We start from the raw sequence: 12,459 nt of genomic DNA on the forward strand, positions 1-12,459 counted from the left end.
AAACGTGCTAAAATACGTGCCACTAAACGCGCGCCACTAAACGTGCTAAAATACGTGCCACTAAACGCGCGCCACTAAACGCGCCACTAAACGCGCGCCACTAAACGCGCTAAGTTTTGAAGTAAATAAAAGAGACCTGCTGACAGATTTTGCCGATGACAATATGGTAAGACGAGAACACAGAGTCTAATGACATGTTTGTCGTGTTGGAAATCTTCTAATCGACCAAAGAACTGCTTTAAATGTGTTATTTAAACTGATGATTTAAAGATTACGGAGGTTTAGTGCCCAGTATGAATCATTTATAATTGCTATGAGTGCACCACTCTTACAGAGAAAGCAAGTATCGCTTACATGCCCACTTAAGAATAAGAGCCTAAATAGGACTCGTCTAGAACTGAAACTAAGTCTGGGTCTTACTTTTAGTTTGCAAATACCACACCACACTTCCCAGGACCCTACATTAGAAAATCTTTCTAGAGGATTCCATCGACAAACACCCCCGGTGACCGACAACTAAGAACCTCACATTCTGGGCTCCCGCAGGTATCACATATCAGTAGCTGTGTATTATGAAGTATAATATTAAGAAATGTTCGAGCTCTCGGCTCTATTATACGTTTACATAACGGATGTGAGCCGGGTCCGAAAGGGGCTGATTCTCGTATCAGCCACTGCGATACCATATTCACCGTGATTGGATCTGCCTATTGTTTATTCGACTGCTTTTGGACGGTTATAGTTGGTTAGCTAGTTAGAATAAGATGTCGGCCCCCCTATTGTTAATGATATGGTTTAATTATGATCATACATGGTTTGTTATAGCTGTGGTACCTGGTTCGTTTACTACCGCCCTGCTTGCGGAGGAGGATCCCAGAACAGAACGCTACCGAACATGGAATCTCTCGCCCAGGTGGTACAACGCAGTAGAGCCACGGCGTCCGGATCTGCACAGCACATGTTTAAAGTATCTCCAGAGGTTCTTAGTTGTCGGGGATATGTAATGCTTGGTTCTTAGTTGTCGGAGCTGATTGCATTTCCCAAGCTAGCATGCTAATTAGTTAACTAGGTAACATTGACAGGTTCTTAGTTGTCGGTCCGCGTCAGCCAACACCCCTATATCGCCATTCGATATATGTATGACGATACAGTGTGATTTGATACTGTATATATCAACATGTGATCCTTGTTAGAGAGAGAATATGGGTCAAAAGATCGCAAATAGTTTTTGGGCTGCACTCTGCCTAAACAAAAGGCTGAAGTTTTATCAAAACGACTACACTTCAATTGTATTCTGTCCAATTTGCCAAAAATAACACAATGATCTCGGCTGATAAATCCAACTAAATTGCCCTATTCGAATCACGACATGTTTTCCAGTGCAATGTTTAATGCATTTTAATCTAATATTGCTCGTTATCTTTAATTAAGAATCGCTTGTAACTGAATTGTCGGAAATTTACAATTGGCACTGAGTCTTTGCACGGACTGTTTTCAATAGTTATATTATTATGTAATTGTATATGATTGCTTTGCTAGAATAAAACATGAAGATGCACCACGCATATTTCAAACAAAATATGGGTAATGACTGATGTGCATACAGTTTACTTCTCCAAGTTTAGAGTCTACTAAATGGTATAAACAAAATTTGTATTTTCCAAAAGTAAGATATTAGAATGTGCCTTGCCCAACACCTTCCTTTTCTCACTTGTAATTTCCTCTTAAATTAGCTTCTCTATTTCTTTACTCTCTATAAATAATTCTATCCCCATGATTGCCGTTTTCTGACATAATGTTGCCATGGGGTGGCAAGTCCCCATACATCGTGGTCCGGTAGGTTCACTGCGTCCTAATATGTGCTTAAAAAGACAATTTTTGAAATTCTGAATTCTTAAACCAACATTTTTTTTGCGTCAAGACTCTAGAAATATCTCTGAAAGTCTTCAGAACTAATCGCCAGAAACCTCCTTTTGGAACCACTTAAAATGCTACAATTTGTCAAAAATATGTCAAATTTTTCAGTGGTCTTTAAGTACTTTTGTCAGAAAACGGCAGAAGATGGCATGCAGCGTCCATACTCCACATTTCCTGTCAATTAATTAAAATTGTACCTACTTGACGATCAACTAATTTGATAATTATATTACCTGGATTATAGTTCATAGAAGATAGTAAAATTATTAAAAAGGGAGTCTGAGCAGTCGTCAAGCGAGTGGAGGAGTGGCCCTGCCACTATTTTCATTTTAATAAAGTTATAACGGGTAGACCTTTTGTAGCTTTATAGCGAAGCTACTTCAGGCTCACAAATAGAAATTGCCGTCTAAGCGGCGTCTTATTGGTGACTTTGACTATGATAACCGTTTAAAACCGTATCATCTGAATGGAAAGTTCAAATTATCTTCCAGGTAAATTATTAAACGCTTGAAATGGAGTAATTTCACTTAACAATATTACAATAAAAAGATATAGTGTCTCATGACCCGCTACCACGTGCAGTTCAAGGTATAGTGTTCACCCTCAGCTACAGTTATAATTGTTTAATAGCTGGTTAAACGGTAGGGCGGCTATTGATCATGTTGGTAATTAGGGCTCTGGTGGACTTCTATTGGACAATCCACTAAACCATGCATAAGACCTGGGAGGATATATAGTCCGAAAAATTGAACAATTTCAGTTCATGTCTGTTCCGAGTTCAAACGTCGAATATTCCGCCTGCTTTAGTAGTCTGAATACAAGTGTTATAGTCGAAATGCTTGTGATAAGTGGTGATGCGAAAAACGTTTTCGCTGGAAAAAACACAAATGTTCCCCTCAAAGTCGCTGTGATTTTCTTCTGTCTAAACAACTTTCTAATTGCAGCTGATCAAGGTACATATTTGTAACCGATTTACAGTAAAAATATGGATTTTGTTAAAATCTCATGGCTGAATCACTGCAATATCTACTGAATGTGTCAAATTTTGTAATAGATTCCTCTTTCCAAAAATTGTTGCCATTTTAAAAATGAAACGTTTCGAAATAATTTTATACCATAATCCATTGCAGTCTGGGAGCCAAAAAAGGATGAGTCCTATATCGACTTCAACTTCGACGCCTACTCTCTTGAAATAAAAACCGACAGCGAGATAAACAGTAGTGAGTACATAAGCCTGCAGCTGTACGAAGCAATAAACTCTTATTCTGGGTGGATTAGAATCTTCTTCAATGACAAGATCCAATATAAGTTTGAATGGTGCAACGTTAGAACAGACTTTCCAGCTGATCTACCTACAGACAAAAACAAAGTATGGAGGATCACTAAAACTTCTGACCCTGGAATCATTATACACTGCAATGATATAGAGGTCCTCAACTTTTTATTTGCCTCACAGTGCACTGTAGCAACATGGGGGAACTTTTGGAAGAATGATGTGAATAAGATTATGTTTTTGAACAAAGATCATGCTGACTATTACAGAGCTGTACCTCGTCCAGGTACATATTATCATAAAGAAATTGCTGCTTTGCTCTTTCGGTATCAACATTGCTACTATTTCTTTAGTTCAAATTGAAAGTTCACAACTACTAAAGAATTACTTTGGAAGTAGTAGTAAAGAGCCAGATTAATTTAACAAACTAAGATTTAATTGTACAGATGGCTGCGTTCCTGGGTATTACAAAGAAGCTAACAAATGTGTTCTTTGCGTCGATAACAGAGAATGTGATTCATCTGATTCAAGTGAGTTTCCAAAAACTGTATCTAAATTAAACAATAATCTAACGAGGTGGGGGGGGGGGAGGGAGGGGGGACAGTTCTAAAATTATCCTATAAAATTAACGAGCATTCGCAAGCCATCCCTTAACCCGCTACACAAACTAAGTGGTTCACTTGAAACCTAACTCAGATATCCTAGAAACATAATTCTGCTTGTTGTAAAAAAAATAACACGATGCTCTTCATATTGTGACAGATCGGTGCAACATACTAAATTGATAGGTATTACGAGATGTTTTTTATTTGTTCATTTTAATCTAATCCTGCTCGATATTTTTAACGAAGAATCGTCTCTAAATAAATCGTCGTTAATTTACAATTGGAACTGCGTCTCTACAGTAATGGACTGTTTCCAAAAGTTGTATGTATCTGATTGCTTTGCTAGACAATTGAGCCAATGCTACAGATATGTCAGATATTGAAGATTTCTTAATTAAGAACCGTTTTACTATATACGATTTACTGCATTTTACTAATAAATATTAAATAAATCTAATTTGAACGAGGTATGCTAATATAATGAACAAAACAAATGACTATACAAAAGCCATACATTTACCAAAACAGAAGAAAGCAGCGTTACTCAAGTAACAAGGTAATGCTATTAGAAAATTGCATTACTTTATTATCTTCGACATAATTTCTAACAGCATATATTATAGAGTAAGCAATTTTTGAAATTTAAACGAATATGGTTATGAAGGGGTTTGCAGCAGAAACTATTATCAATTAAACATCAATCATAAAGTAAATTTGCACCTCCCCTGACCATTTTTCAAATCTAATTGAAATTAGATAATGTCATCCAAGGCTCACCAATCATAACCCATGACTCCAAAATCTTAATTAAACTGCGAAAAGTATGCTGCATGCTGGGGTGCAAGCAAGGGGTAAAAATGATACAGAGAGATTCTCTAGGCCACCAAATCAATCTATAAGAGAGATTCTCTAAGCCGCCAAATCATGCTATAAAATAAACCCGAGATACTAGTTTTATGTTTATCATAACAGAGCAGTAACTATAAGCTTATAAGGAAATAGATACAAGAGTAATATCACTATTGCATCACGTAGAAGCCCCAAAAGATCGTCTAATTACTGCTGGTTCAAATGCAGTCACATACAGTAGTCACATATAATGGAGTCACATTATATAAACAACGTACTACGAGTATACCCAGGGTTTGTTCTAACGGTGTGGGCTACTAATAGTGGCTAGATTACAGACGGAAATGTACTACGAGTCAGAGCTCGACCGGGATACCGGCCGGGATTTGGCGTTTTTGTCCCGGTCCCGGCCGGGATTACCGTTTTGGCCGGGATATTAGCCAGGATTTTTGAGACAGAATTTCGATCTTTTTAATCCAATTTAGCTTCAAATTCATATTTTATTACTTTGACTTAGACAAATGAAACGACTGTTAAGAATCGAAATAATCGAAATGAAAATCGAAACTCGAAGGATTGATTAGATTTCAGGCTCATCTTCATCCGAAGATATAACGATGTTGATATCAATGCTGTCAATGGACCCTTCATTATACGAAGGTTGCTCAAAATGTTCCATTTCAAATAGAAATATCGTGAAAATCCCGGTCCCGGTCCCGGCCGGGATTAAGCTGATCCCAGTTCTGGCCAGGATTTCAGTTTCATCCCGGTCCCGGTCCCGGCTGGGATGAGGGTCATCCAGGCCCGATCCCCGGTTGACCCCTTCTACGAGTATACCCATTACCCAGGGTTGGTTCTAACGGTGTGGGCTACTATAATAGTGGCTAGATTACAGACGGAAATGTTTGGAACACTCCTGCCTGGAGCTGGGGAGCACGGACAAAAACCTGGACTAAACGAGTCATGCACCTAGACTCTAGAGCACACTAGAGTTCAGTGTCAGTAGTCTTGGCACATGAATAACTAACACGTCAAGAGAGAAACATCAATTAGCCTGGTGGGTCCTGCACCATTATGTAGCTCCGTGACAACATATGCTCAGTGATAATGGGCACCAGCAGGGTCTATGTATAATTACCTGGGTTGTATAGGAGCGGGTACTTGCTACAGGTGCTAGAGGCAGATAAAGAGGGAACACAGAGTAACATTGTAACTGCAAGATATTATACTGTACTCTATACACGTGCTATATTGAATATCCACACAAGCCACATGGACGGGCGGAGAGCAGACACTAGTAGCAAGATGTGAGCTAGCAGGAGAGTAGCTGTCATTATGATTAACACCTGATTTGGAGGGCAATATAATCTCAACTAAAACAATGCTCACCACCAGTACACTGTACTGACCTTGACGAAGCATAGCTCTTAAGTTTTGTTTCTGTTAAATTCCTGATAATTTCGTATATGCGAACAAGGAACAGTTTCCTTTACCTGAAAAGGGCATTTTCCCTTGCTTGCATATACAGAATTATCAGAAATTTATCCGAAGGCCAACACAACAATGCGACTCATAAATAATGTTCCTATCCGGATATTACACTAGTCGACAAGTATACGTAGTAGTTGCAGTCAGTAATAGCAGTATAGAACTGGGCAGTAAGCACACAAAGAAGACTTATACTGGTCAGAGTTCAGATGACATATTGTCATGTTGGGGGTAATCTGTGTCAAGAGGGAGAAGTCTGAAGCAATTCCAGACTTTGAGAGTTGGTATTTGAACTTGTAACCAGCTTCTGTAACTTAGCTAGCAGCAGCTGTACAGCAGTGTCTCCTGCCACATTCCGTTGTTGCTCATAAATTAAATATGCGTGATTTAATTTTATGAAATTTGAATTTGTGTTCTGGCGACTGATTTAACATACAGCATCGTGTAGCATCTCGTCAATCTGGAACTGGTACCCGAAAAGTACAGTAGGTACATGCAATTGCTCATTTCATTAGTCGGGGAAAACCCAACAAAAACCCTAAAAAATGCACGACCACACATATTTATGAACAACGACTGTGTAGGAGGTCTCTGAGAATAATTAGACTAATCTAAAAGTGGCTATTAGAGCAGCACAACGAGCAAGCTCATTCGGATATTCGGGAACGCAATTTCAAAGTCTGAATGGCAAGTACAAAATATTATATAATAACGAACAAGTAAAATATACATATAATATTAATAAAATAAATGGGGTATGGATTTAACGCATCAGCGAAGCATGGGACAGTGTGGCCTGGTTCCCGATAGCAATACACGGATCCAGCTATTGGCTATTATTATTACACTACTGGCTATCCAATCCGACCCAATAGGTTCGGTTTACATGAAGCACCCGAGAATTAGAACCAAGAGATCTAACGGTACGCGCAGACATTGTGTTAAACCCGTGCCGCCCTGGCAATTAATTTATTGTGGCTAGTTGACTCAATCACGGTAAACAATGAACGGGGGGAGGTTGCAAAGAGGAAATTAAGCTGAAACAATTAATTGTGGCAAGAAATGTACAGCACGACACAGCTCACGGTTGAGTAATACCAATTAGACGCAGTGGGTACTTGGCGTGAAACAAGCCTGTTATTTTCAATAGTCCTGTACACAGCACAGTATCAAGTTGTAATTTGTAATTAGTAATTTGTAATTAGTAATTAGTACGGTACAAGTAGGGTAATTTGAGCAGCACTTTACATAAAATAGCAATGTAATTGCTGTACTTTAGAGCAAACTATCAACTAGTAATAAGTTGGGGATTCTAGATAATTGGTACTTTACAATGTACATAAAAGGGGGAGGTCTGGTTAGTCTGTGGTTGAGTCAGATTGCTATAATTGCTAGATATCAGCGAACTGGTTAAAGTACACTCCACTGGAAATACTTAAGCTGTGTACTGTACAGCAAGATGGCTTATATATCCAAACTAGTCAGCGAGAACTTTACAAGCTGAATTCCTGGGCTAACCTAACAAGCCTAATTTCTAAATCATAACACACAGCCAAACAGCAGACCCCTATGTGACTAGCCTGAACCACAAACAACATGGTATTCAGGACAACCTGATAGCTTCAGTGCGACAAAATCAGCTACAGGTATTAAACGAGGATCTGGTGAAGTCATGTTCATGAGTACACAATAAAAAGGAAATTGCCAAAATAATAAAACTTCAGGATCAAGAAGGCAAATAACCAAATCTGCTGCTAGGAAAACGCTGTGTAGTCCTATAAGATGTCACTCTGCACGAGTAAACTTGAGTCCGCTCATTGTTAAACATAAGCTAAACAAAGCCAGGTTCACAATTATGAAAGAGTACATAGATATAATATCAAATCCAACCACATACTATCCTAACGATTAAATCAAAGCCTCAAAGCCTGGTCCTTAGCCTAGCCGACAGACCACGGTATCCTCTTTCAGAAATATAGCACAGATTACCCATTACTCTCAGAAATATAGCACAGATTACCCACTACTCTCAGAAATATAGCACAGATTACCCACTATTCTCAGAAATATAGCACAGATTACCCACTATTCTCAGAAATATAGCACAGATTACCCACTACTCTCAGAAATATAGCACAGATTACCCACTACTCTCAGAAATATAGCACAGATTACCCACTACCCTCAGAAATATAGCACAGATTACCCACTACTCTCAGAAATATAGCACAGATTACCCACTACCCTCAGAAATATAGCACAGATTACCCACTACTCTCAGAAATATAGCACAGATTACCCACTACTCTCAGAAATATAGCACAGATTACCCACTACTCTCAGAAATATAGCACAGATTACCCACTACTCTCAGAAATATAGCACAGATTACCCACTACTCTCAGAAATATAGCACAGATTACCCACTACTCTCAGAAATATAGCACAGATTACCCACTACCCTCAGAAATATAGCACAGATTACCCATTACTCTCAGAAATATAGCACAGATTACCCACTACTCTCAGAAATATAGCACAGATTACCCACTATTCTCAGAAATATAGCACAGATTACCCACTACTCTCAGAAATATAGCACAGATTACCCACTACTCTCAGAAATATAGCACAGATTACCCACTACTCTCAGAAATATAGCACAGATTTCCCACTACTCTCAGAAATATAGCACAGATTACCCACTACTCTCAGAAATATAGCACAGATTACCCACTACTCTCAGAAATATAGCACAGATTACCCACTACTCTCAGAAATATAGCACAGATTACCCACTACCCTCAGAAATATAGCACAGATTACCCACTACTCTCAGAAATATAGCACAGATTACCCACTACTCTCAGAAATATAGCACAGATTACCCAATACTCTCAGAAATATAGCACAGATTACCCACTACTCTCAGAAATATAGCACAGATTACCCACTACTCTCAGAAATATAGCACAGATTACCCACTACTCTCAGAAATATAGCACAGATTACCCACTACTCTCAGAAATATAGCACAGATTACCCACTACTCTCAGAAATATAGCACAGATTACCCACTACCCTCAGAAATATAGCACAGATTACCCATTACTCTCAGAAATATAGCACAGATTACCCATTACTCTCAGAAATATAGCACAGATTACCCACTATTCTCAGAAATATAGCACAGATTACCCACTACTCTCAGAAATATAGCACAGATTACCCACTACTCTCAGAAATATAGCACAGATTACCCACTACTCTCAGAAATATAGCACAGATTACCCACTACTCTCAGAAATATAGCACAGATTACCCACTACTCTCAGAAATATAGCACAGATTACCCACTACTCTCAGAAATATAGCACAGATTTCCCACTACTCTCACAAATATAGCACAGATTACCCACTACTCTCAGAAATATAGCACAGATTACCCATTACTCTCAGAAATATAGCACAGATTACCCATTACTCTCAGAAATATAGCACAGATTACCCACTACTCTCAGAAATATAGCACAGATTACCCACTACTCTCAGAAATATAGCACAGATTACCCAATACTCTCAGAAATATAGCACAGATTACCCACTACTCTCAGAAATATAGCACAGATTACCCATTACTCTCAGAAATATAGCACAGATTACCCACTACTCTCAGAAATATAGCACAGATTACCCACTACTCTCAGAAATATAGCACAGATTACCCAATACTCTCAGAAATATAGCACAGATTACCCACTACTCTCAGAGATATAGCACAGATTACCCACTACTCTCAGAAATATAGCACAGATTACCCATTACTCTCAGAAATATAGCACAGATTACCCACTACTCTCAGAAATATAGCACAGATTACCCACTACTCTCAGAAATATAGCACAGATTACCCACTACTCTCAGAAATATAGCACAGATTACCCACTACTCTCAGAGATATAGCACAGATCACCCACTACTCTCAGAAATATAGCACAGATTACCCACTACTCTCAGAAATATAGCACAGATTACCCATTACTCTCAGAAATATAGCACAGATTACCCACTACTCTCAGAAATATAGCACAGATTACCCACTACTCTCAGAAATATAGCACAGATTACCCACTACTCTCAGAAATATAGCACAGATTACCCACTACTCTCAGAAATATAGCACAGATTACCCACTACTCTCAGAAATATAGCACAGATTACCCACTACTCTCAGAAATATAGCACGGATTACCCACTATTCTCAGAAATATAGCACAGATTACCCACTACTCTCAGAAATATAGCACAGATTACCCATTACTCTCAGAAATATAGCACAGATTACCCACTACTCTCAGAAATATAGCACAGATTACCCACTACTCTCAGAAATATAGCACAGATTACCCACTACTCTCAGAAATATAGCACAGATTACCCACTACTCTCAGAAATATAGCACAGATTACCCACTACTCTCAGAAATATAGCACAGATTACCCACTACTCACAGAAATATAGCACAGATTACCCACTACTCTCAGAAATATAGCACAGATTACCCACTACTCTCAGGAATATAGCACAGATTACCCACTACTCTCAGAAATATAGCACAGATTACCCACTACCCTCAGAAATATAGCACAGATTACCCACTACTCTCAGAAATATAGCACAGATTACCCACTACTCTCAGAAATATAGCACAGATTACCCACTACTCTCAGAAATATAGCACAGATTACCCACTACTCTCAGAAATATAGCACAGATTACCCACTACTCTCAGAAATATAGCACAGATTACCCACTACTCACAGAAATATAGCACAGATTACCCACTACTCTCAGAAATATAGCACAGATTACCCACTACTCTCAGGAATATAGCACAGATTACCCACTACTCTCAGAAATATAGCACAGACTACCCACTACTCTCAGAAATATAGCACAGATTACCCACTACTCTCAGAAATATAGCACAGATTACCCACTACTCTCAGAAATATAGCACAGATTACCCACTACTCTCAGAAATATAGCACAGATTACCCACTACTCTCAGAAATATAGCACAGATTACCCACTACTCTCAGAAATATAGCACAGATTACCCACTACTCTCAGAAATATAGCACAGATTACCCACTACTCTCAGAAATATAGCACAGATTACCCACTACTCTCAGAAATATAGCACAGATTACCCACTACTCTCAGAAATATAGTACAGATTACCCACTACTCTCAGAAATATAGCACAGATTACCCACTACTCTCAGAAATATAGCACAGATTACCCACTACTCACAGAAATATAGCACAGATTATCCACTACCCTCAGAAATATAGCACAGATTACCCACTACTCTCAGAAATATAGCACAGATTACCCACTACTCTCAGAAATATAGCACAGATTACCCACTACTCTCAGAAATATAGCACAGATTACCCACTACTCTCAGAAATATAGCACAGATTACCCACTACTCTCAGAAATATAGCACAGATTACCCACTACTCTCAGAAATATAGCACAGATTACCCACTACTCTCAGAAATATAGCACAGATTACCCACTACTCTCAGAAATATAGCACAGATTACCCACAACTCTCAGAAATATAGCACAGATTACCCACTACTCTCAGAAATATAGCACAGATTACCCACTACTCTCAGAAATATAGCACAGATTACCCACTACTCTCAGAAATATAGCACAGATTACCCACTACTCTCAGAAATATAGCACAGATTACCCACTACTCTCAGAAATATAGCACAGATTACCCACTACTCTCAGGAATATAGCACAGATTACCCACTACTCTCAGAAATATAGCACAGATTACCCATTACTCACAGAAATATAGCACAGATTACCCACTACTCTCAGAAATATAGCACAGATTACCCACTACTCTCAGAAATATAGCACAGATTACCCACTACTCTCAGAAATATAGCACAGATTACCCACTACTCTCAGAAATATAGCACAGATTACCCACTACTCTCAGAAATATAGCACAGATTACCCACTACTCTCAGAAATATAGCACAGATTACCCACTACTCTCAGAAATATAGCACAGATTACCCACTACTCTCAGAAATATAGCACAGATTACCCACTACTCTCAGAAATATAGCACAGATTACCCACTACTCTCAGAAATATAGCACAGATTACCCACTTCTCTCAGAAATATAGCACAGATTACCCACTACTCTCAGAAATATAGCACAGATTACCCACTACTCTCAGAAATATAGCACAGATTACCCACTACTCACAGAAATATAGCACAGATT

The 12,459-nt window shown here is 38.6% G+C and overlaps 1 protein-coding gene across 1 annotated transcript in view; it reads right to left on the reverse strand.

The window, feature by feature from the left end:
• LOC134815324 (uncharacterized) overlaps positions 1–12,459 on the reverse strand; it is a 39,957-nt gene that overhangs the window by 4,875 nt on the left and 22,623 nt on the right. The gene's annotated exons all lie outside the window — the stretch shown is intronic.

Source organism: Bolinopsis microptera, chromosome 5, assembly GCF_026151205.1.
Source record: "Bolinopsis microptera isolate Bmic1 chromosome 5, MBARI_Bmic_1.0, whole genome shotgun sequence".
In the NCBI taxonomy this organism is placed as follows: domain Eukaryota; kingdom Metazoa; phylum Ctenophora; class Tentaculata; order Lobata; family Bolinopsidae; genus Bolinopsis; species Bolinopsis microptera.